The sequence below is a fragment of the Ursus maritimus genome, unplaced genomic scaffold, assembly GCF_017311325.1.
Source record: "Ursus maritimus isolate PB19 unplaced genomic scaffold, ASM1731132v1 scaffold_22, whole genome shotgun sequence".
NCBI lineage: Eukaryota > Metazoa > Chordata > Mammalia > Carnivora > Ursidae > Ursus > Ursus maritimus.
The window spans coordinates 23,884,543-23,910,181 of record NW_024424675.1 but is presented as its reverse complement, the minus strand read 5'-3'; the positions used below and the strand labels follow the sequence as shown (position 1 = coordinate 23,910,181).

At 45.8% G+C, this 25,639-nt stretch overlaps 1 long non-coding RNA gene across 5 annotated transcripts; it reads right to left on the bottom strand.

The window, feature by feature from the left end:
- Positions 1-1,819: 1,819 nt before the first annotated feature.
- Positions 1,820-24,828, bottom strand: LOC121104595. 5 transcript variants are annotated; one of them, XR_005836923.1, is made up of 5 exons: positions 24,595-24,828; positions 21,334-21,424; positions 21,105-21,233; positions 16,231-16,471; positions 1,820-5,722 (listed from the first exon to the last, which is right to left on the bottom strand). It is a non-coding gene; the product is annotated as an uncharacterized LOC121104595 (long non-coding RNA). The 5 variants fall into 5 exon arrangements; XR_005836922.1 differs by having other exon boundaries at positions 21,105-21,424; XR_005836925.1 differs by lacking the exon at positions 24,595-24,828 and having other exon boundaries at positions 1,820-4,064; positions 5,544-5,722; positions 21,105-21,964.
- Positions 24,829-25,639: the final 811 nt, after the last annotated feature.

The window sequence follows — 25,639 nt, the reverse complement described above, 5'->3', positions numbered from 1 at the left end:
AGGGGGCACTGCTGAGACCTGCGCAGGAGCCCAGCAAGGACAGCCATCAGTGATGGACAAACATCCACGGGACTACAGACACCAGACTTCGACAGAGACACGGCGATGCAGCGAGAAGCAATGTAGTGAACTGATCCGACTTCCTTGTTTTCTCTGCGGGTGGCCCTGGAACTGTACTGATGCTTTAAACCCCAATTATCCCCCAGGATTTGAAAATCCAAGAATCAGGGGAAGCCTAAACAGGGAGATCTGGGCCCTTGTACAAATGAGTGCATGTAAGGATTTGAACGAGTGGAAAATTGAAGAACAGTGGCCTCAGTTGTGCCCTCAAGCTAGCAATGTAGGTCATTCTGGTTATTCCAGCCGATTATTTAAGAATAAGAAAAAGACCATTTTTAATTTTACTTTCACTTATTCCTTCCTAAAAGCTTTTCCTTTATGTAGACTTGAGTTTCTGACCTATATCATTGTCATTCTCTAAAGAACTTCTTGCAAGACATGGAGACTGGCAACACATTTCTTCAGTTTTGGCTTATTTCTGTTTGTTGTGAAGGATAATTTAGCAGGTACAGATTTCCAGGTTGGTAGGGTTTTTTTCTTCCAACACTTCTTTAAAAATTCTAATTCCAGTGTAGTTAACGTGCAGTGTTGTATTAGTTTCAGGTGTGCAAGGCAGTGATTGCACAGCTCCACACATTACTCAGTGCTCATCCTGATAAGTGTGCTCTTTAGTTCTTGTCACCTATTTCACCTACCTCCCCTCTGTTTGTTCGCTATAGTTAAGAATCTGTTTTTTGGTTTCTTTTTTTTTTTCCTTTGTTCATTTGTTTTCTTAATTTCCATATATGAATGAAATCATATAGTATCTCTGACCAACTTACTTCACTTAGCATTATACTCTCTAGATCATTCCATTTTGTTTCAAATGGCAAGATTTCATTTTTTTATTGCTGGATAATATTCCATTGCATATATATACCACATCTTCTTTTTTTTTTTTTTTTAAAGATTTTATTTATTTATCCGACAGAGATAGAGACAGCCAGCGAGAGAGGGAACACAAGCAGGGGGAGTGGGAGAGGAAGAAGCAGGCTCCCAGCGGAGGAGCCTGATGTGGGGCTCGATCCCAGAACGCCGGGATCACGCCCTGAGCCAAAGGCAGACGCTTAACCGCTGTGCCACCCAGGCGCCCCCCACAACTTCTTTTTTTAAGATGTTTTTATTTTTGTGAGAAAGAGTGCGCACGCATGCACCCCCTGCTGAGCAGGGAACCTGAAGTGGGGCTCCATCCCAGGACCCTGGGATCATGACCTGAGCCGAAGGCAGACGTTTAACTGACTGAGCCACCTAGGCACCCTATACCACATCTTCTTTATCCATTCTTCTATTGAAGGACACTTGGGCTGCTTCCATAATCTGGCTATTGCAAATAATGCTGCAATAAACATAGGGGTGCATATCTTTTTGAATTAGTGTTTTCCTATTCTTTGGGTAAATACCCAGTAGTGTGATTACTGGATCATATGGTAATTCTATTTTTAATTTTTTAGGTACCTCCATACTGTTTTCCACAGTGGCTGCACCAGTGTGCACTCCCACCAGCAGTGCACAAGGACTCCCTTTTCTCCACATCCTCACGGACACTTGTTTCTTGTGGTTTTGGTTTTGGTTTTTTTTGAGCCATTCTGACAGGTGTGAAGTGTTATCTCATGGTGGTTTTGATTTGCATTTCCCTGATGATGAACGATGTTGAGCATCTTTTCATGTGTCTGTTGGCCACCTGTATGTCTTCTTTAGAGAAATGTCTGTTCATGTTTTCTGCCCATCTGTTAATTGGATTATTTGTTTGGTTATTCCAGTTTAAAAATCTCAAGCACATGACTTGTACTGACCGAGACCCTGGAACCTGGTGAGTGAGGAACCTAGTTATAAAATGGAAAGGCTGGACAGGCTATGGGATGGGAAAGAATGATTCAACTGAGTCTGTCCTGGGGCTGGAGTTATCAACCTCTTCACTTTAGGGCAGAATTTCCCCTTTGTAACTGGAGAAGGCGTGAGCCTGCAGTAGATGTCAAGAGGTCTCAGTTGTAGGGCAGGAAAGGGGCAGGAATAGAAACCAGGCAGAGGATAATGGGTATTTCATGATACCATTTTGTCAGGAAGCCAAAAAACTGGAATTGAAAAGGCACTGGCATATGCGCAATAAAGGCAACTGCTCTCAGATGTGATGATCAGTTGGGTTCAGTCTGCTTGCAAGTAACAGGAAATCGAACTAAAACTGCTTATGTAAAAGGGGACAGTAATGGCTCACAGTCCAACTGTGTCAGGCTTCAGGTACAGTTTGATCAGGAGATCAGAAGAGCTCACCAGATCCTAGTTCCCTCTACCCCGATTCTATTCTTCTTCAGTTGCTGCCTTGAGCTCCAGGCCTTACGTGAGAGCAAGAAGGCAGTGGGGGATCCAGCTCTTGTGTACTCTTAGGTTGTACATACTGTAGGAAACAGTCTCCTTTCCGGAATCCCAGGTAAGTCTCACTGTATCTCATTTGCTTTGGCTGGGTCCTGTGCCCATCCATGAACCAATTGTTGGGGCCAGAGGGATGAGATGTGCAGTCAGGAGTTTCACCCCCAGAATAGAGGGTGAATTCAGTTTCATCTGATTCCATGTGGAGTGATGACAGGGCAGAGAGTGTTTTCTCAGAGGAAAATTGGGGTGTGAATACTAGAAAGTGTGAGGTTCACATGTGAGCTCCAGAAAGAAACCATATCTAGAAGTATTTAGAAGGGTACATGGGGCCCTTGACAAATATGTTTTGGGGAGCCCTGCATATGTAAACAATTTGATTAGAAATAAAAAATTCCTGGGCCCATATGAGGGGTAGGGATTTACTGAGAAGACTGGGGATAATGGGTATGAAGTGGTACTTTGATGTTTATTGTTCAGTCAGTACACACAGGGATTCTTTGCGGTAGCCATCTCTTCCTGTTCTTTACTGCCAAATGTGCTGTTCTGGGATGTTACACTGGGAAGCAACTTAGTGCTTACAATGCCATACTCTCTGGACCCTGTTTATACTGAAACAATATAGATCTTGCCTCTGCATTTCCTTAATAACATTTATTTAATGCTCGTTACACCGTTACTCATGGGGCAGCACCATCCGTCGTGCTGCCAGTGAACAATGGCTTCCATGGACTCTCTCAAAGGCAGTGCCTCATTGAGGATGGCCACTGAGAGAAGTCTTACCCAGGGTATGGGGAATCTGTGAATGATAATTCATTTTTGGTCATGTTAAATTTATCATTTGGAGTTTCATAGTGTCTACGCACGACCTCTCTTTAACTCTTTGAGCTGCATCATGGCATTCCTAAAATGTGATCTATTTCAATGTTGACCTCACTCCTGCCTGCTACACAGGATGCCAGCAGGAAGCACAGATAGGGGGACCACGGGCGGAACAAGAACAGGGCAAACAATGTTTGTGCTCACGCAGTAGAGCTTATGGCTAACCCAGAACAGTAGACTTGCCTTATCAATCAGAGGCAAGAAAGGACATTGATAACGATGTACTTTTGGAATGTTGGTGAGGTCTGAAGCCGAAGGCCAAGAAAGAATTCTTGAGACAGTTGTCTTTGGTGCAAAAAAGATGATCTTATTAAAGCACAGGGACAGGACACACGGGCAGAAAGAGCTGCTGCAGGGGGGTTGTGAGGGGTGGCTGATGACATACTTGGGAGTTAGAGAAGGTAAGGAAAAGCGAGGTGTCCAAAAGGACTTTCATATGCTAAAGACGACTCTGGGATCCCAGAGGCCTTGTTGTTGTCAAGCTAAAGTTGTTTTTCCCTCTAGCATTAACATTAAGACAGTTAGGAGTTTCCAGGAGGACTGTCACACACATCTCACCCAGGAGTGGTGGAGGTTGGGGGGGGGGCAGTTGCGGGGTGTCTGCTTGTGCTTTGTCCTCAGCTTGCCTTTGCTCCCTCATCAATAGGAAGGGCTCAGGGGCCTTGCAGACCAATGAGTAGGCACAGCTACACTCAGAAGACTGACACATGACCCAAAGCCTGCAGAGTGGTTTGGGTCCAACAGAAAAAAGTACACAGAGTAAGGACACTTGCTGCTACCCTAAAATTACTGTGAGTGCTGCAGACCAGGGGTGGCACTACCGTCTGAACACAGATGGGCGAGAGCCAAAGCGCAGGCCCATATATGTGGTAAAACCCAAGGGTCAGTGGTAGATCATTCATAGCTCAGAGCTCTGAACCCCTCCTGTGTCTGATGTGAGAGTCACCTAAAATCTGTGTGTCGGCATCATTCTGCAGACGCGATTTCATGTGATACCACAAAAGAAAAAACCACACAAGCCAGAGGTACTGATCTGCTCCTACATCATCCTTCTGAAGCAGGTCCTAGCCACAAGACACTAGGAACACCCCACAGGCATGATCTTCTCAGGTCATCTGGTCAAGTCCCTAAGTAGTCGTAGAGGGTTAGAGACCACTTTGAACGAGGGGGAGAAAGAGGAACGAGAATCCATGTGAACCCCAGCTCAGGGTCAGGGAGCCCCATCTAAATGACACTGCCAGCCCTAGCCAGTCAGAGTGGTTCTTAGGAAATTTTGAGGTAGGGGCACCTGGTAGCTCTGTTTGTTGAGCATCTGACTCTTGGTTTCAGCTCAGGTCATGATCTCGGGGTCAGGGGATCAAGTCCTGGGTCAAGCTCTATGCTCAGTGGAGAGTCTGCTGGAGATTCTCTTCCCTCTCCCTCTGCCCCTCCCTGACTTGTGCACGCTCACTCTAAAAATAAAATGTATCTTAAAAAAAAAAAAAGAAAGAAAGAAAAGGAAAGAAAGAAAATTTTGAGGTAGGTGCTTCTGGCAACCAGAACTTAACACAGGACAAGGTACAGGCGAAGAGTACCAGGCCTGAATACTACTGCCAGCCCCACCTGATTCCAGACACCAGAAGAGGACATCCTTCGAGGAACGCACTCCAAAGCACGAGGCTCCTGAGGCATGAGCCTAGAGCAAGGGATACCCCCCCACACTGGATCTCAGAGCAGTACTGAGTGGGAGCTAACCACACGTGCAAGTCAGATTCACAGTTCAGCTTGACACATTTCCTGAGCACCTGCTAAGTGCCAGGCCCAGGGTGGGGGCAGACTGGAAATCTGCGAAGCCACAGTGCCTTGCACATTGCAGTGTCGCTGCAGCAATGATGCACTGGTTGCATGGCATCGCTTCCCTCCTGTGCAACAGATTCCACAGTGCCTTGGGATCCAGGGACCTGTTCACACCTCACTGTATCCACTATTTCATTCCAATCCAATAAATATTAAATAACAGGAAATACTGAGGTTTATTCCATGTGTTCCGGGCATTTGTTTAGACCTCATTACTTTTTAGAGGGAGCTATTGGGTGGAGGGTGGGGAGTGGGGAGACAGTGAGAAGCCCAGAGAGGTACATCATGATGAAGCCCAGCCCAGGGCTGGGGTTTGTCAATGAAAACAATCCTCTTTCCTTCCACTGGGGTTCCTTTCATACCTTATGCCTTAGTAAAGACTCTGCTGGTTATCAGGCGAAAACTCCTCAAAAACGGAGACTCCCAAGGGTTCACAGGAGGAGGCAGAGAAAATCACCAGTCAGATAACTATGGCACTCTTGTTCAGCTGAGAACAGGAAGCAAGCTTCCGGTGGGGCTGAGCAGCATGGAAAACAGAGAGCTGTTGAGGGAGAAGAGGAGACGAGACACAGGAGAAGTGAGTAGTGTGGGAGGGTATAGATGGGGAAGCCCAATTCGCGCCTGATGTGTGATGTGAGAGGCAAACCCCCTGCTCTGTCTCCCGAGTAATCTTCAGTAAAAGATCTTTTCCCATTAATGTCCTGTGGCAGCCTTCACTGTGCCCGCTCCTGCATTCCCAAAGCTCCACCAACACAAGGCCCGTGGGGGGTGTATCCGTTTCCTCGGGCTGTCATAGCCAATAACCACAAACTTGGTGCTATAAAACAACAGAAATTTATTTTTTCACAGTTCTGGAGGCCAGAAATCTGAGATCAAGGGGACATGAGGGCCTGGCTCCCTCTGAAAGCTCTAGGGGAGGATACTTTCTTGCTTCTGTCGGACTCTGGTGGCCCCAGGCATCCCTTGGCTTGGGGCCATGTCACTCCAACCTCTGGCTCCATCTCTGTCTCTGGCTTTTTGCTTTCTCCTCTATGTTTTCCTCTTCTGTTTCCTTTTTTGTTTTTAAGATTTTATTTTTAGGGCTGCCTGGATGGCTCCATCGGTTGGGTGGCTGCCTTCGGCTCAGGTCATAATCCCAGAGTCCTGGGATCGAGCCACATGTCGGGCTCCCTGCTCAGTGGGGAGCCTGCTTCTCCCTCTCCCTTTGCCTGCTGCTCCCCCTGCTTGTGCTCTCTCTTAAAAAAAAAAAAAGATTTTATTTTTAAGTAATCCCTACATCTAACATGGGGCTCAAACTCACAACCCCAAAATCAAGAGCCACATGCTCTGCCAACTGAGCCAGCCACGTGCCTCTCTTCTATTTCTTCCTTTTATTTTTTTTAAGATTTATTTATTTATTTTAGAAAGAGAGCATGAGCAGGAGGGGCAGGAGGAGAAGGAGGCAGAGAGAGAGGGAGAGAGTCTTAAGCAGACTCCATACTGAGCTCAGAGCCCAACACAGGGTTCTAACTCATGACCCCAAAATCATGACCTGAACAGAAACCAAGAGTTGGATGTTCCATCAGGCACCCCTCTTCCGTTTCTTATAAGGACACTTACTATTCATTAGATTTAGGCCTCATCCAGATGATCCAGGATGATCTCATCTCAAAATCCTTATCTTAATTATATCCGCAAAACCCCCTTTTCCAAATTAGGTCACATTTATAGGTAGATTAGAGTTTGAATGTTATCTTTTTAGGGGAGCCACAATTCAACCCATTGGGATAACAATGATCCTGAAGATCTGGGGCAGTGTCATCACAGAATGAACTATATCTTTAAACTGAGCATTAGACATCACTGTGGCCAATGTTCCCCACCTGGGAACGTCTTACCGGATACCTGACTCCTTTTGCCTTGGCCTCTTCCCAAGTTCTTTCCCCATCTTCCCTCTATACACTGTGTACAAAAAATCTGTTAAAACAAGTCCTGGGCACCTGGGTGGCTCAGTTAGTTAAGCGTCTGCCTTCAGCTCAGGGACCACCCCCCCACTCCTGGTATTGAACCCCATACTGGAGGTCCTGCTCAGCGGGGAGCCTGCTTTTCCCTCTCCTCCCTGCTTGTGCTCTCACTCGCTTCTGTCTCTCTCTCAAATAAGTAAAATCTTCAAAAAATAGTGCTAAATAAAGGTTGGAAGTCAGGGAGAGATATATGAGGGAAGTGTGAAAAGAGTACTTAGGTAAAACTGAAAATCCCTGTCGCTTAATCCAGAACAGAACAGCAAGGTTGGCCCCTCAGCAGGTATCCCTTTACAAATCAACAGGTCTCTTGAAATATTTTCCCCCCAAAAAGATCAATACTCTCTTAAGGAAGAAGTCTAACATCTGCCTATAGAGCGCAATAAGCACAAACTGCTTCTGAAATAACGGGTTTTCTCCCAGCACCTGTAAACCAGGACACTGTGAACTGAGAACTTGACTTCCCTGGCTCCTGGTTCAGGAAGGGATTTTGCAGAGACTAGGAGAGTTCTCAGTACAGGGAACATTCCATTTAGGGTGTGCTCCTTTTTCTCTTTAGGCCTTCAAGCAATAGTCCCAAACAGAAAAGCAACTCCAGCTTATTTATGTCTGTTATTTTTGAGTGTAGAGTTATGTGGGAGGAGAGACATCCCCTCTCTGGGCTCAGTGTTTCTGTCACTAAGTGTGATATCGTGATTTATAGCAAGAAATACATATTTGGTCCTCTGCCGGGCACAGAGCCTCCAAAACCCTTGGAACTTCCCCAGTGGTTAAGTGCTATAAGGTGAAAGCAGCATCTTTTGTTATTCATAGCAAGCCCCTATCAACCACACCTGAATTTATGTTAATGGTGACTTTTGAATAGCCCTTAAGGATGGGAGCTGGTTTCCAGGGAACCAACAATGAGAGGATTAGAACTTTCAGCCCCACCCCCTGACCTCCTACGAGAGGAGGGGGGCTGGAGATACGGCTCCATCACCAATGGCCCATGATTTAGTCACCCGCCCCTAAGTAATGAAGCCTCCATAAAAACCCAGGATGGGGTTTAATGAGCTTTCTGAGCTGGTGAACACGTGAAGGTATGGGAAGGATGGTTGTTCAGAGAGAGCGTGTTAGCTCTGCGCCCCTTCCCCACCTACCTTGTCCTATGAATCTTTCATCCACCTGTTCATTTGTATCCTTTAATATTCTTTGTAATAAACTGGTTATCTAGTAAGTCAACTGGTTTTCTGGGTTCTGTGAGCTGCTCTAGCAAATTAATTCAGTCTGAGGAGGGGGGTCATGAGAACCTATTTATTGCCGGTTGGTTGGTTGAAAGCACAGGTGACAACCTGGAATTTAGACTGGCATCTGAATGGGGGGGCGGGGGGCAGACGTGTGGGACTGAGCACTTGGCCTGTGGTTTCTGACACTATCGCCAGGTCATGTCAGAACTGAGTTAAATCTGTAGGTCACCAATCAGTATCCACTGAGAATTGGAGAACAGCTTAGTAATGTTGGAAAAGCACACAAGACCAACACAGGGAGGGGAACCCCAGGACATCTGCAGACGGTACTTGGGGGTGTTGTTCCTTTTTATCTGTTTTAATATAGGTCTTCCATGTCAGATTTCACGTGAAATAAGTTTAAAGACCAGTGAACTTGATGACTTCTGAAGGCTACATCCAGGTCTGCCCTTTGCTCAAGTTACTTAATAAATATTTACTGAGCACCCACTATGTGTGAAGCACGGCTGTAGGCACTGGGGCCACAGCAGTGAACAAAAAAAAGCAAACATTTTAATAAAGAAAAAGAGACAATAGGCTCAAAATGCAGTCACTTGTGTTAAGCCCCACATCAGCAAACCAAGACTTACTATCTAACCTAATTGCTGCTTCAACCTCTCCCAGGAATGTCCTCTTAATTTTTTTTTTTTTAAGATTTATTTATTGGGGGGGGCAGAGGGAGAAAGTATCTGAAACAGACTGCACTGAACTCAGAGCCCAGCACGGGGCTTGATCCCAGGATCCTGAGATAACCACCTGAGCTGAAACCAAGAGCTGGACGCTTAACCGAGTGCATCGCCCAGGGGCCCCTCCCAAGAATGTAATCTTAAATCAGTTAAATCTGGAATTTCCTGGTCAGGACTGGTGAGGCAATCTGCTGATAGATTGCTTTCTGCCCCCAAAGATGAGGTACTCTGCTTTTTCCTTGTTCATGGTCTTCTGCCTGGTGAAGGGGTTCAGGATAGTCTCACACCAATGTACCACTCTGACATGGGGACTGTTTTAAGCTGAAGGCACTTGACACCCTCCGGGCTCAAGAGAAACTTTTGTCCGTTCCTATGTAGAAGAATTTAAATTGGGGGGGGGGGTCTTTCCCAGAATAAGGATTATTAGCAGAGATAAATTTTATGAGTGACTCATCCGTATGGTAGGGCAAACATCTAATTACCAAACATCTGCTCTTCTCATAGCACTGTGAAATGCATTCCTTTACTCTGAAATCACAGACACCCTTCTCTTTAATTCAGAATGATGTATATACCTTATGTTGCCTGTCTTTGGCATTTCCGTGTCTATGTGGATTCCCTGTACATATGCTTTAAATTTGATTATTTGTCCTGTTAATCTGTCTCATGTCAATTTGATTCTTAGTCCAGCTAGAAGGATCTTTGAGGGGACAGGAATTCTTGCTCCCTAACGCTATAAAAAGTCCCCCACTTTGTTCAGCTCTTCAGAACTCCTTTCTGTTTGCTAGATGGGATGCTGCCTGATCCGTGAGTCGTTGGATAAAGCCAATTTGGTATTTAAACTTACTCAGTTGATGGGGCGCCTGGGTGACTCAGTCGGTTAAGCATCTGCCTTCAGCTCAGGTCATGATTCCAGGGTCGTGATCAAGTCCCACGTCAGGTTCTCTGCTCAGAGGGGAGCCTGCTTCTTCCTCTCCCTGCCGCTCCCCCTCCTTGTACTCTCTCTAATTAATTAATTTACTTAGTTCAATTTTTTTTTTTAATAATTTCTACCCTCAACGGAGTGTCAACTAGAGTGGGAGGACATGAGACAATTTTCTTTTTAAAGTAAATGGACAGTAGATGAGAAGGTGATGAGTGCTCTGGAGAAGAATCAAAGAGGGGGGGTGCAAAGTTTAAAAGGGTGATCAGGGAAGGGAAGACTCCATGGAAAGGTAGCACTTGAGTCAACTTGAGGGAAGTGAGGAATGAGCCAGGAGGGATCTTACAGTAGTCTATACTGCCTATTATTTAACAGTTATGTGTTTATTACAAGTATTTTCGGTATTCATTTTTAGTGGTGATATACAGCTATCTTTTTAAAGATTTTATTTATTTTATCTTTTTATTTTTTTTTAAGACTTTATTTATTTGAGAGAGTGAGAGAGAGAGAGAAAATGAGCCAGGGGAAGGAGCAGGGGGAGAGGAACAAATAGACTGTCGGCTGAGCAGGGAGCCTGACATGGGGCAGAACCCTGGGCTCATGACCCGAGCTGAAGGCAGACAACCAACCAACTGAGCCACCCAGGTGCCCCTTATTTAGTTATTTTAGAGAGAGAGTGAGAGAGAGAGTGCACACGAGAGCAGGAGGGGCAGAGAAGGAGGGAGAGGGAGAGAATCTCAAGCAACCCAATGGAGGGCTCCACCCTACAACCCTGAGATTATGACCTGAGCAAAAACCAAGAGTCTAACACTTAACCAACTGGGCCACCCAGGCACCCCTACAGTTTTCTTTCCTTCCTTTTCTTTCTCTTCTTTCCTTCCTTCCTTCCTTTCTTTCCTCCCTCTTTCTTTTCTTTTTCCTTTCCTTCCCCTCCCCTTCCCCCCTTCCCTCTCCTTTTCTTTCTTTCTTTCTCTCTTTCTTTCTTTTCTTTCTTTCTTTCTTTCTTTTTCTTTCTAGATTTGTGTATTTATGAGAACGAGAGAGGAAGGGACAGAGGGAGAAGGACAGAGGGAGAGGGGAAGAGAGTCTTAAAGCAGACTTTGAGCTGAGCATGGAGCCCATGCTCATGAGGGACTTCATCTCTCAACCCTGAGATCACAACCTGAGTTGAAACCAAGAATCAGAAGATTAACCAACTGTGTCACCCAGACACCCCTACAGTTATCTTTTAAAACAAAAGTTTTTAAGTTTACAAAGTGGGAACTGGTTTAAAGTACAATACTAAGTAAATTAGCAGGGGTGATAAGCACATATAGTGTGGGGGTCCCAACTGGATGGCGGCCAGTGGTGAGGGGTGTGTGTGTGTGTGTGTGTGTCTGTGTGTGTGTGTGTGTGTGAGAGAGAGAGAGAGAGAGAGAGAGAGAACGAGAGAAAGGATTCACCTGAGGCAGAACAAAGGAAATAGTTTACTGAATACACATCAAGGGAGCAGCAGACAGGGCAGCAAAGGAGAGACTGCGATGGGGCAGTGGTGAGAAGCCACAGCATGAGGGAGGGAAAATGGACACTATGGAATTTTCCCTTTTTTGGTAATCTTAGGAACTGTACCTGGTTGTAATTGGTCAGTGAGGGCCTATGGTCATTCTGAGGTGGGTCATTTAATGAGCCTGTTTCATTCACGTCAGTGGTCACCACGGGCCCTTTTGTGTTGCTCAAGTGTCCATTCCTCAAGCTTGTTGCCTAAAAGCAGCCTCTACATACAGCAAATATGAAGGTGATTCCCAAATGCTTGAAGCTGGGAAATGCCGACTTTAAAACTCATTAATTATTACTGGTGGTCATTTCCTAGGGTAATCTTTTTTATTGAAGAACAGTCTCACATCCCTATTAAAGACAATGAGAAACTGGGAACCCAAACTTGACAATGACTTTGCAAGTCACCCCTCAAAAATGCATCCCAGAGTTTAAGAAACATTTACTTCTCACGAAGTCATTGTTGAAAAGGATAGAACATCGGTAGTGCAGGGCAGAGGTGAAAGGTCACCCCATGATGGCTGATCCAGGGGGATATGAACCTGCCTCTGATTAAGGCAGTGTCTTCAAGCCTGGCAGAGAATAAAATCACCTTTTTTTTTTTTTTTTAAATTTAATTAATTTGTTTGATGGGATGCCTGGGTGGCTCAGTCAGTTAAGCACCTGCCTTCAGCTCAGGTCATGATCCCAGGGGCCTGGGATCAAGTCCTGCATTGGGCTCCTTGCTCACCCAGAAGACTGCTTCTCCCTCTGCCTGCCATTCCCACTCTCTCTCTCTGATGAATAAAGGAATAAAATCTTCAAAACAAATAAAATAAATTTTATTTATTTATTTGAGAGAGAGAGAGAAGGAGCAGGGGGAAGGGCAGAGGGAGAAGAAGACTCCCCGCTAAGCAGGGAGCCTGATGTGGGGCTCAATCCCAGGAACCTGGGTCATGTCATGACCTGTGTGGAAGGCAGACGCTTAACTGAGCTACCCAGGCGCCCCCAAACCACCTCTTTAAAAAAATAAAAATTAAAAGAAGTCCAGGCCTCACCCCAGACCAATTCCATTAGAATCTCTAAAGGTGGGGTCCTGGCACTTGCTCACTTCAAAAGCTCTCACGTAATTTCCTACCTGTCTATCTTCTTGCTCCTTGGTACAGAGAAAGTACAGCTCTGAATAAGACAGACCTAGGTTCCAACCCTTCCACTTGTATGCTGTGTGATCCTATTTGATCCTTCTGAGCCCCTCCTGCCTCATCTGTACCTAGGAACAATAATACCCCCCTCTAGAGGTGTTGTGATGGTACCATGACACCGGACTGGCTACACGCCCACGGAGCACGCCAGACAATGCAAGTTCGGTATAGCCTGTCCCTGTCCCCTCCTTTCTTCAGTGACATTCCTGCCACCCAGAGCTTGACACAGAATAAAGGGGCACCCAGTAGCAAAACCTCAGCTCCCACTCTCAGCTCTCTGAGAGAGAGGCTTGAGCTTATTATTTGGAGGCATAACAATGGCTATGAATCAAATCTTTAATCCATTCTTCTCATTTTTTTTTTTTTAAGACCTTATTTTCATGTAATCTCTACACCCAACACGGGGCTCAAACTTACAGTCCTGAGATCAAGAGTAGCACACTCTACTGACTGAGCCAGACAGGCTCCCCTCCATTGATTGTTTTCCATTTTTTAATTAATATTTAATTATATCAGTTCTGGAGCACCTGGCTGGCTCAGTCAGTAGAGCATGCAACTCTTGATCTCGGGGTTGTGAGTTTGAGCCCCATGTAGGAAGTAGAGACGACTAAGAAAAATAAATAAAACTTAAAGAGAAAGGTAATTATATCAGTTCTAATTGAGCCGTTGCTTTTTTAATTCCAGAAGTTAACATACAGTGTTTTATATTAGTTTCACGTGTACAATATAATTCAACAGTTCTATACATTACTCAGGGCTCATTATGGTAAGTGTGCTCTTAATCCCATTTACCTATTTCACCGACCCCCACCCCCACCTCTGGTAACCATCAGTTTGTTTTCTATAGTTAAGAGTTTGTTTTTGGTTTGTCTTTTTCTTTGTTCATTTGTTTTGTTTCTCAATTTCCACATACGAGTGAAATAATAAGATATTTGTCTTTTTTTTTTTCTAGGATTTTATTTATTTATTTCTCAGAGAGAGCGAGTGAGCACAAACAGGGGCAGTGGCAGGCAGAAGGAGAGGGAGAAGCGGGCTCCCCTCCAAGCAAGGAGCCCAACGCAGGACTCAATCCCATCATGACCTGAGTTGAAGGCAGAACCTTAACTGACTGAGCCACCCAGGCATCCTTCTCTGCTTTTTTTTTTTTTTTTTTTAAATAGAGCATTATAAATAAAGCACAAGTCTTCTTTGCTCACCTCACACAATCCTGGTGCCTGGTCCCTTTCTCAATACTGAATTTGGCAAGTGCCTTCCAGAACTTTTAAAAATACATTTACCCATTTTATAAAAAGCGACAGAAAATATGTAACACTGTTTTATGTGTTTTTAGTGGATAGTTTTTTGTTTGTTTGTTTGTTTGTTTTTTACTATGTATATCATTATGGAACTTTTTAAATGCAACAACATGTTTACAAGACTTACCCACATTGTTACATGTAGCTAAATGTATATATACATTCCTTTTAGTTCCTCTCTAATATTCCACTGTAAGGATGGACCACATTTATGTAGCTATTTTTCAAATGATAAGACATTTAAATTATTTCTAAATTCTTAAAGATTTATTTATTTATTTGAGAGAGAGGGAGAGAGAGAACTGTGCATGCATGTAAACAGGAGGAGGGGCAGAGGGAGAGAGAATCCTGAGCAGACTCCCGAGCAGACTCCCTGCTGAGTGCAGAGCCCTTCATAGGGCTCCATCCCAGGACCCTGAGATCATGATCTGAGCCGAAACGAAGAGTCAGACACTTAACCAAGTGAGCCACCCAGGTGCCCCTGAATTATTTCTAAATTCTTAACATCACAAACAAAGCTGCCTGGAACGTTCTTGTTTGTTTGTTTTTTTTTTAAGATTTTATTTATTTATCTGACAGAGAGAGACACAGCCAGCGAGAGAGGGAACAGAACCAGGGGGAGTGGGAGAGGAAGCAGCAGGCTCCCAGCGGAGCAGGGAGCCCGATGCGGGGCTCGAACCCAGCACCCTGGGATCAGGCCCTGGGCCGAAGGCAGACGCTTAATGACTGCGCCACCCAGGCACCCCTGCCTGGAGCATTTTTGTACCTACTTCCACATACTCCTGTGTATTTAAAAGAAAAGAAAAGAAAAAAAAAAAAAAAACAAGCCCCAACGTGGGGCTTGAACTCACAACCCTGAAATCAAGAGTCACATGCTCCACCAACTGAGCCAACCAGGCGCCCCTCTCCTGTATATTCTTCACCTTTAATCTTCATTTGGTCAGTAGTGGAATGAGCCCTGGATTGGGAGTCAGTGGACCTTGGGCTGGTGGCTTAAACCTCTGAATCCTAGGCTCTCCATCCGAGGCACAGTCTCTGCCCCTTGCCTGTGGTGATTCTCTCACCTTAACCACTTCACCTGCCTCCTCACTGAGCTCCTGTCTCTGGCCAGGTCCCTGGTTCCTCCCCGTGTAGCCCTAACATCAGCTATCATGCCCTTCCTCTACTTAAAATTCTCCCCCAGCGGTAGAGCCCAGTCCTGGTGAAGGCAGAGCCTGCAGGGGTGAGATACGGGAGGCCCAGGGGGTGGTGGGACAGGCAGCAGCACTGAGAAGGGCCGCAAGGCACAGCACAGAATCACAACACCCTGGGAGTGACATGCCTGGAGAATTCCGCACTGACCACACACATACTCCCCATGAAGACTACCTGGGCATGACTGCTCCTTCCCACCTGCCAGTACTATGTCCCGCTATTTCAGCACTTTGCACACTTTGCATGTTATCTTCCTGCCTGTGTCCTCCTTGGCCTGTGAACTTCTTGGAGTCTGGGAGTGTGTCTCTGAATCCCTATGACCAAAACGGGTGTGATTCAAGTAACAGATACAAATCAGTGTCTGCTGAAGAAAACGATGCACTTGGGCTTGGAGTTTGACGGGCAGGAGAACAGAGCAGCCCTGGCAGGTAGTCCAGAAGTCCAACACATGTGTCAATCAGGGGCTCTGAAGTCGGCAAAGTATAATATAAAGCTGGGAAAGTCAGACTCCAGTCCTACAAGGTTTGGTATTTCAAGTATCTACTGCTACTTCACAGACCACTGAAAAGCTTTCTTTTTTTTTTTTTCTTTTCTTTTCTTCTTTTTCTTTTTTTAAAATGTAAACTCTACAACCAATGTGGGGCTTGAACTCACAACCCTCAGATCAAGAGTCGCATGCTCTACTGACTGAGCCCGCTAGGTGCCCTCACACTGCAAATTCTAATGGCTTAAAACAACCATCTACTGGGATTCCTGGGCGGCTCACTCAGTTAAGCATCTGCCCTGGGCTCAGGTCAGGATCCCGGCATTCTGGAATCGAGTCCTGCATCGGGCTCTTTGCTCAGCGGGGAGCCTGCTTTTCCCTCTACCTTTTCCCCTGGCTTATGCGCTCTTTCTCTCTCTGTATATATATCTCTGACAAATAAGTAAATAAAATCTTAGAAAAAAACCACAACGATTTATTATTTCTTACCATTCCAAGGGATGGCCAGACGCGGCTGCGCATTTCTTACACAGGATGCTTGCTGAGTCACTCACAAATTCAGCTGGGGGCGCCCCTGGGTCTGCAACATTCAAGGCGGTGCCTGGAATGACTGGGGGCTGGCTGGGCCTTACTCTCCTGCAAGTGAGTTGGACTTCTTTCTCAGTAACACCACCTCTTGACGGGAAGAACAGCACGCTTTCTCCGGGAGGGATGGGAAGATGGTGTTAACCTTAAAAATAAAGCTGCCAATTATTTTACCGTTAAAAAAAAAAGTGCTTTTTTCTTGTTTTCTCTAGAATGGCAGAAAACTGCACCCCGAGAAAAGCAAACTATGGCAAAACCATAGGCAAGTCCACAAAACAAAGGAGAAAAATGCTCTTTTTATAGAGGAAAGGAGTTGGGCGGGCTGCTATAAACACAAAGTCCATTGGAGTAAACTGGGAGTCCCAATTATAGCGTCTTTTCATTGGCTGAGCTGTGACTGTCTCTCATTGGCTGGGCTGTTGCTAAGGAAAGAGGAAAGCCAGAGAGCAGGCAGTGAAGCTGTATCCAGGTGCAGGCCATCTCTTCCGGTTCAGTTTACAACGGACCACAAGTGATAGGGCAGGAGAGCTCCCCGCCCCAGTCTCCTGATTCCATTTTAAACAAGATTTTTTTTTTCTTAAATTAACTTATTTATCTTTAGAGAGAGAGAAAGAGAGCACAAGTGGGAGAGGCAGAGGGAGAAGGAGAGAGAACCCCAAGCATCCCCATCCCACAACCCCTAGACCACGACCGGAGCCCAAACCAAGAGTCAGACGCCCAACCGACTGCACCATCCAGGTGCCTCACAAGATTTCCCTTTATTAATTTTCACAGTGGCTGTCTTTGGAGGCAATCTCCCAGAAACTCCAGAAAACTGGAGTTTTTCTTCCAGGTACCAGCCTTTATGGTCCCCTTTATGTAGGTCTTAGGTGGGGGACTGATGGAGGAGGACAGGTGGTTGGTGATGTCTATGGGAGAGGCTTAGCATTTGTAGGAAAAATCCAGAATCGTCACTGACTGCCAAGGCTGTCAGAGAGGGAGTAGATGCTGTTAGAGGCAGGAGAATGGTAGGAAGGTCAAGGCTGAGGTTCAGGACTCAGCTCTTGGATGGGGGAGGGGCCAGAATCCCCCTACATGTATCACAGAGGTGAGCTGGTGACAGTCATGTCAGGATGAAATCCATAATCTGATTTCAGTGGGGAGAGGGGAGGAGAGAAGCATCTGGAGACATTGTCCCCTATTCTGACCTGCCTCGGAGACCACAGGTCTCACCCCTCCCCAACCCGCAAGGATGGCTCTGGTCCTCTGACCCCCTGTAACTATTTCTGAGCCAACTCTCCATTTAGGACAAGACAATTCCTTGAGTTTCAGTTGCCTCCAGTCAAAGAATAAGGGTATCTGTCCAGTTTCTCCTGCTAAGAAATATTTGAACAACAGTTTCTTAATTTTTCTTACTTTCTGTGACAGAGATCAATTGCTATTTTACATTACCCTCAACTTCTATTAGTTTAGGATTTACTTCCTCAGTGATACCACCAGCATTGGGCTTGAATAAAACATTTTACCCTAGACAAGTTCATTAGATTCTTGAAGGTGAGGGTACAAAAGGGAGGGAGAACCAGCCCTGGTTTTACAATTTTGAGGGTATCAATTTAAATCCATTAGGGGAGTGTCAAGCGGGGTGGGGGCCAGGAATCGCTAGATGATGGATAGAACCCACTGGAAGGACAATCCTGTTGGGCCTCAGGCCACCAAAACTAGCCCTTTCCCAGAGCCAACTCCACCCCCAAGCTGACTTCTGATACCCCTGCAGTGTTCAAGACTTGGCCTCGAACAGCTCATCCTGACCCAAATAGGACTCCCATTTCCCAATCTATTCCCCATCTTCCTACTTTCTGACAATTAAATCATATTTTTTAGGGTCTCATCTTACTTCTTGGAACTGACATTCAGCCCTGCTGAGGGTAGTGAACTTTTCTTATCTTTAAACAGGGAATTTTATGGGGCGTCTGGGTGGCTCAGTAGGTTAAGCGTCTGCCTTTCAGCTCAGGTCATGATCCCAGGGTCCCGGGATTGAGCCCCACATTGGGCTCCTTGCTCAGCAGGGAGCCTGCTTCTCCCTCAGCCTGCTGCTCCCCCTGCTTGTGCTCTTTCTCTCTCTCTGACAAATAAATGAATAAAATCTTTAAAAAACAAAAACAAAAAAACAGGGGATTTTATGAGGATTATCATGTTCACCATCATTATCATTACAAATATCATGCTATCCCTGACCCAACGGCTACATCCTGCTTTTCAGACTCCCGTCACTTGGGCACACACCACTGGTGACTGTGGCACCCTGTATTGAGAGCCCCTCTAGTTCAGAAGTCAACTGCGCCACCCACTCCTCTTTGATTCCAGACCCTTGCCCCTGCTGGCTTGATTCCTCCCTTTGATTCTTAAAAGGACCCATATACCCACGTTCACCAAATGCTGTTTTGGGGTTGAAAAGCCTAAGGAATTTCCATAGGAAGTGTTAAAGAGTGTTTAGATTTGAGAAATGTATTTTCTCCTTTTCCTGCAAGACTTCACACTCCCAGATCTCACCTTATAGGTAGGGTCTGATCTTGACCCTTCAGCTTGACACTCAGCTCTGCCCAAGGTCATGGGTAAAAGGGAAAGGAAATAGGGAAAGTTCAAAGTAACAAGATTGGATTCCTTCACTAAAAGGACCCATGCTCTCTCAGTTGGCCCTTCTTCCCTCCACCTGCTCCAAAAACTGCTGGAATTAAACCCCCACAGCCTAAGAGTTGGTTTTGAACACTGGTCACCAGTTACAGACTCCCTTTCCATTTATGGTCATTTTCCCTGTGGGTCTTTATGTCCTTTCTTTCAGGGCCCTCAGGTGGGCTCATCCCAATCAACCAGAAAGGTTATGATCATGTTTTATCTCAAAAGAAAACGGCACAGGGTCTTGGTTTGGGACCTCCCAGGTAGCTCCTGGCCCATATGCAAATTCTCCCAGGTCATCCCCAGCTTCAGCTCTGCAAACCAAGGGTTAACTTTGAGGGGCATAATTATGAAGGCACAGAATGTCCTTTGTGGCACAATTCCCCAGAACGTGAAGTACCAACATCCTTGTAACTCGCAATTTCAGAGGGAAGGGTCTAGAAGAGTCCAGGAGAATCTGCTGCACTTGGATAGGGAAGTGGCTAAATTATTTTACAGTCCAGAACACCTAACATCCCACTTTATGACTACTTGGAAAGCCAAGAGGGATAAATCCAGGGCAGTGCTCATGGAGACCAGAACTTGAACCTGGTAACACAGGAACATTTTCCCCCTCTTCGGGTCCAGTCTTTCTCTCGCCCGTTCCCTTTGGCCAGCTTCCCTGCTCCTATTTCCACATAATGTCCACATGCCACCTAAGTTTGTGTTTCCCCAGCAGCAAACCCTAAAACAAGGATCCACGTGCAAGTCATTTACTCGAGAGGCACACCAGCAAATGCTGGTCAGGGAATGGAAAGTGAGACAGGGAAAGTAAGGGAAGGATGCATGATTGGCCAGTTGCCACTGTGCAACAGGATCTCGAACCTACCAGAGAGCTCTGGACATGGTGCAGAACATGGGTCAGATTTAACCCACCCAAGGGGTGAGGGTTATTCACCCCCCTCTGCAGTGTTCACCCCCCAACAGCAATCAGTCCTTGGTGGAGGACCCCCCCCTGAGCATTAACCCTATGGTACTCCGGCTTTCCCTGTATGCCTGTGAATGCACTTTCAATGGAAAGCAGCCAGATTAAAGCCCTCAGGCGGAAGGTGGCAGGTCCCAGGTGTTTGCAGTAAATGGTGTTCAGGGTGTTGAGCAGGGGATCTCACATGGATGCTGCATCAGTCATGGCTTCTTCCTTGCCCCGGCGAAATGCTCTGTAAATTTTCATCACTAGTGCTTGCCCTTTGTCATGGGCTGAATTATGTCCTCCTAAACTTCATATGTTGAAGCCCTAGCCCCCCATTCTTTAGAAAGTGACTGTATTTGGAGAAAGGGTCTTTGAAGAGGGGATTAAGTTAAATTGAGACTATTTGCGTGAGCTCTGACCTAACTGGTGTCCTTGTAAGAAGAAATTTGGACACACCTCAGGGATGCGCACACACAGAGAAAAGACCACATGAGGACACAGAGAGAAGGTGGCCACCTGCAAGCCAGGGAGAGGGAGGCCTCAGGAGAAACCAACCCTCCAGCACCTTGATCTTTGACTTCTAGCCTCCAGAACCGTGAGAAGTTCCCTCCCTCCCACCCTTCCTTCCTTCCTTCCTTCCTTCCTTCCTTCCTTCCTTCCTTCCTTCCCTCTTTTCTTTCTTTCTTTCTTTCTTTCTTTCTTTCTTTCTTTCTCTTCCTTTCTTTCTTTCTCTCTCTTTCTTTCTTAGAGAGGGAGAGAGAGAGAAAGAGAATCTTAGGTAGGCTCCACACCCAGCACAGCCTGACACAGAGCTCAATCTCACAATCCTGAGATCGTGACCTGAGCCAAAATCAAAAGTCAGACATTTGGGGCGCCTGGGTGGCTCAGTCGTTAAGCGTCTGCCTTCAGCCTAGGTCATGATCCCAGCATCCTGGGATGGAGCCCCACATGGGGCTCCCTGCTCAGCGGGGAGCCTGCTTCTCCCTCTCCAGCTCCCCCTGCTTGTGTTTCCTCTCTTGCTATCTCTGTCAAATAAATAAATAAAATCTTAAAAAAAAAAAAAAAAGTCAGACCCTTAACTGACTGAGCCACCCAGGCGCCCTGAGAAACACATTTCTGTTGTTTAAGCACTCAGCCTGTGGCATTTTGTTATGGTAGCCCATGCAAACTAACTCACCCTTCCCTGTTTCTGTTTCTTCATCTGCAGAGTTGCCTCTGGTTGGACCAGCTCATCTTTTCAAGCCAGGCCACCAGTCAGAAGTGACTGAGCCATCTTTGGGTGAGGTGTCCGTTTCAGTTCAATCAGCTGTTGGGGGGAAACAGGGCCACATGGCCCGCACTGTGAGTGAGGACTGATCTCTGGAAAGGAAGCATCGTTGGGGAAGGCACCCCAAATATGTCCGCACCTTGGCCTTCTGCGATAGTCCTAAGCTGAGGTGGCTAGTCATCCGTGTGCTTGCTTTACTCTTGGGCATCTCCAGCCACTGTGTCCTTATCCTAGAAATAGATCATCCAGGGAAATAAGCCAGAGCAATGCTCAACATCGAGACGCTGCTTCAGAGAACCCACAGCTCAGGCCATGTGTTGGCTAGTTTCTGGGCTGGAAGACTGTGATCTCGAAAGGCCCCCTGTCCACTGGGGCTGAATCAGACGTTGAGAGGCATAGCTCGCCTTGTCTTGAAAACAGCAGGATGTGAAGCTGACAGTTAATTAGATTAATTAGGAAACCATGCCTTAAAATATAATGTTGTTTTCATGAGCTTTTAAAGCCTATCAAAATGTTTGCTGAGCTTTATGGCTGGTAATTAACAACCTCGTAAAAATATACAAGGAAACAAGGAGATAGATGTCAGGGAGCTAATGAATGTGACAGCTGCCAGACACACAGACAGAGCCTCGTTCTGGCCTTCTTATCTGCTAAATTCGAATCCCAACTCTGCTTCAACTTTCTATGGCCTCAGACGAGTTCCTCACCCTCTCTGGTGTCATACGCTTCTCTAACGAGAAGGCTGGATGACAGCTAAGTCCCACACCAGCTACATTTCTTGGCCCTTCCCTTTCTTGTACCTCACAGCACAGGCCTGCAGGCTCTACTGCTGTGAGGGCAATTAAAGCATCCAGGCCTAAGTGTCCACACAATAGGTAGGGTTCTAGTATCTCAGGGAGATCCTCAACAGTCAGTCCCTGGAAGTGGACATACAAACCTTTTGTGGCCAAAGGTCCATTCCACCTTCTTTGGCAACAAGATTTTCCTTTGTGAAATCTCTCCATCCCAGATCTTGGTCCCTGTGTTTTAGACAGGGTTGATTCTACCCTTGGCCTTGCAGTGTGGGTCTTTGTCTCAGCTTCAGCAATCAGAGCATCTCAATCTCCTGACCACAGGGATTTGTTCAGGGATGGCCAACTGACCCAGTCAGAGCCAATGAGGCACAACAGAGAGGCGCTCTGTTCAGTTCCACTGGGATGATTCAGGCCTAAGATTGTTGGCAGCCATTCCTGCACATGTGAAGTGTGAACACCAATCCAGCATGGAGCAAGGCTGAGCCATATGATGGAAAGAGACCAAATTATAGTACCATTGTTTGGGTCCCCAAGTTTAGCCATGTCTTAAATTTACTGTTGGACTTTTTGATTACATGAACCGAAAAGTTCCCTTTATTTGTTTTAAGCCATTTTGAGGTGCATTTTCTATCAGCTGCAGACAAGAGTTCTAACAGTTATCTGGTGTGTTTGTGAATATAGGTGTGTGTGTGTGTGTGTGTGTGTGTGAGAGAGAGAGAGAGAGAGAGAGAGAGAGAGAAACAGAGGAAAAAAATTTTTTTAGTGAAAGTACATGCTAGAATTTGCACCTGTTTCCTATGTGTAAAATATCATTTGTCCTCTTTTTCTCTTTGAGAATTCCTATTTATCTTCTCAAAGCCCATCTTAGTGGCATCTCCTCTTTCTCAGTTCCTGAGGCAGGCAGTCACTCCCTCCTCCATGCCCTTGTGGTGGGTTGCTAGGTGAAGTTTCTCCATATACCTTTAACTTGGGGACCCTCCACAACTGGACTGGGATGGATACATAGGACTTTCACTTGCACCTGAGTCAAACTGTCAGAAGGGAGAGAGGGAAAAACCTTCAGTGGTTGTTGACAAGATTTCATTATATCACCAATGCCCCCTTTGTAAGAACACACAAGATAAATTCCCAGAAAAAGTTGTCTCGAATAATTGGTAGGTTCATTTCTGGAAGAGAATGATAGTTGTGGAATCCATTTGGGTTTCCTTTTTTGATTTTACCCAGGGGACCCAAAACTAAATCAATGTTCTTGTTGAGGTCACCAGTGACCTCCATGTTGCTAAATCCAATGGTCAGTTCTCATTTCTCAGCTTACTTATCCCATCAGCTGCGCTGAACACAGATGACCTCTCTCTCTCTCTCTCTCTCTCTCTCTCTATTTGGCTTTCAGCACCATTTAAGCTCTTGGTTTCCCTCCTATCTCATTGGCAACTTCTCAGTCTTTTCATTGATTCTTCCTCTTCTCCCCAACCTCTTAACATAGGAAGGTCAGAGGGTCTGGTACCTCATCATGTTCTTATCTTTGTGATACTACCTTCATTGGCAATCTCATCTAGCCTTGGGACTTTAAAGACCATTTCCCTGATTATGATGCCCAAATTTCTATCAATAGCCTGGCCCTTCCTCCTGAATTCTGAACCTATACGTCCAACTGCCAATTTTATAAATCTTCTTAGACATCTGTATTAGTCAACTTGGGCTGCCATAACTAGATACCACAGACTGGTGGCTTAAACAGTAGACATTTATTTTCTTATAGTCCTGGAGGCTGAAGTCTAAGATCAAGGTGCCAGGAGGGTTGGTTTCTGATGTGACCTCTCTTCCTGGCTTGTAGATAGTCACCTTCTCACTGTGTCCTCATACAGTATTTCCTCTGTGTGCATGACGATAGATTCACTGGATGTCTCTTCCTCTTCTTATAAGGACACCAGTCTATTGGATTGAGGCTCCATTCTTTCGACCTCATTTAACCTTAATTACTTCCGTGAAGTCCCTATCTCCAATACAGTCACAATGAGGGTTAGAGCTTCAATATATGGATTTTAAGGGCACCTGGCTGGCTCAATCAGTAGAGCATGGGACTCTTGATCTCAGGGTCATGAGTTCAAGCCCCATGGTGGGTGTAGAGCTTACTTAAAAACAAAAGCAAAACATACAGATTTTAAGGGAACATCTATTCAGTCTATAACACTATATCCAACAGGCACCTCAAACTAAACACATCCAAGACTGAGTTCCTTCTCCCCAAACCTATTCCACTCATGGCTTTTCCCAGCTCAGAAAATGAAAACTCCCCCCCTTTTGGCTACCCAGGCCAAAACCCTTGGGGACATCCCTGACTCCTTTATCTTTTTGTTTCGTATCCCCTCCTCCAAGCCATCAGCAAATCCTATGGCCTCTACCTTTAAAATATAAAATATATCTTGTACCCAACCACTTCTCACCTCCTCACTGCTTCCACTTTATTCCAAATCCCCATGATCTCTTGCCTGGATCATGATAATATTCTCCTAAATGCTTTTCCTGCTTCTGCCCCTATCACCCTCCAGTCTATTTTACTCCTAGTCTCCAAAGAGATTCCTATTAAGCCGTAAGTCAGGTTGTACCTTCCTCTGCTCCTGCAGCGGCACCATCATGCTTGGAAGTAAAAGCCAAAGTACATATGTGGCCTGCAAGGCCCCACGTGGTCCGTCTTCTTGTTACCTCTTTGACTTTGTCTCCTATTGGGTGACTTGGCTTCATGCAAAGATGATGACTAGTGGTCATGGGAATGGGTGAGGTCACTCAGGGCAGGGGAGTTAAGCCAGAAGAGAAGAAAAGATAAGGGAAGGGGAAGGGAGGGCAGGGGAGGGGATGAACTGGGAGGGGAGGGGAGGGGAAGGGCAAAGAAGAGAAGAGGGAGGGGAGGGGAGAGGAGAGGGCACAGGGAAGAGGTTGGAAAAAAAGTGAGCAGAGAAGGGGCAGCTAGAGGACTAGGAGAGGAGCCAGCAGAGATGGGTCCACCAAAGCCCAGGAGAGAGATGTCTCCAGAAGAAACAATCTCTTACTGAGGGCCCACAAGGCTAAACATCTCATCTTTAATTTCCCTTTCGTGCTGTTAAAAATTTTAAACCTTTTTAAATGATGAGCAATTTGTCAGCGAAGCAGTTGGCAGCCAAGCCCGCTAAGGAGAAAAAATATTAGCATCTTTCAACTGGTCATTTTTTTCCCCTTTTCAGCATAAGCAGGCCAGAACCAGTATCCATTATTAATAGATGCATGTTTTATTAAAGGTATAAAGACCAAAGATTTGTAACTTTAATAATCCAGATTCTTATTTTAAATTCTCCAACATTATTATTTATTGATCAGCGGAGGATGTTTCTTTTGCAATTGCCAATCTGCCAATTCCTGGAGGGGAAGTAGAAGTGGTGGAATTAGGGGAGCTAGCACTGACACCGACTTATTCAAGGGTGGGCAACAAAACTCCCACAAAATGAGCACCCCCTCTGGGCCGGGCCCTGGGCCAGAGGTAGTGCATAAGAAGCAGGATGACAAAGACAGGACCCTCCCCTAATTGGGCAGACAAAAAAATATACAATGTATGAACAGCGCAATAATTTGGGTGTATATGGGAAGTAGAGTCGAGCCGTTAAAAAGCTTTTCTCTGGA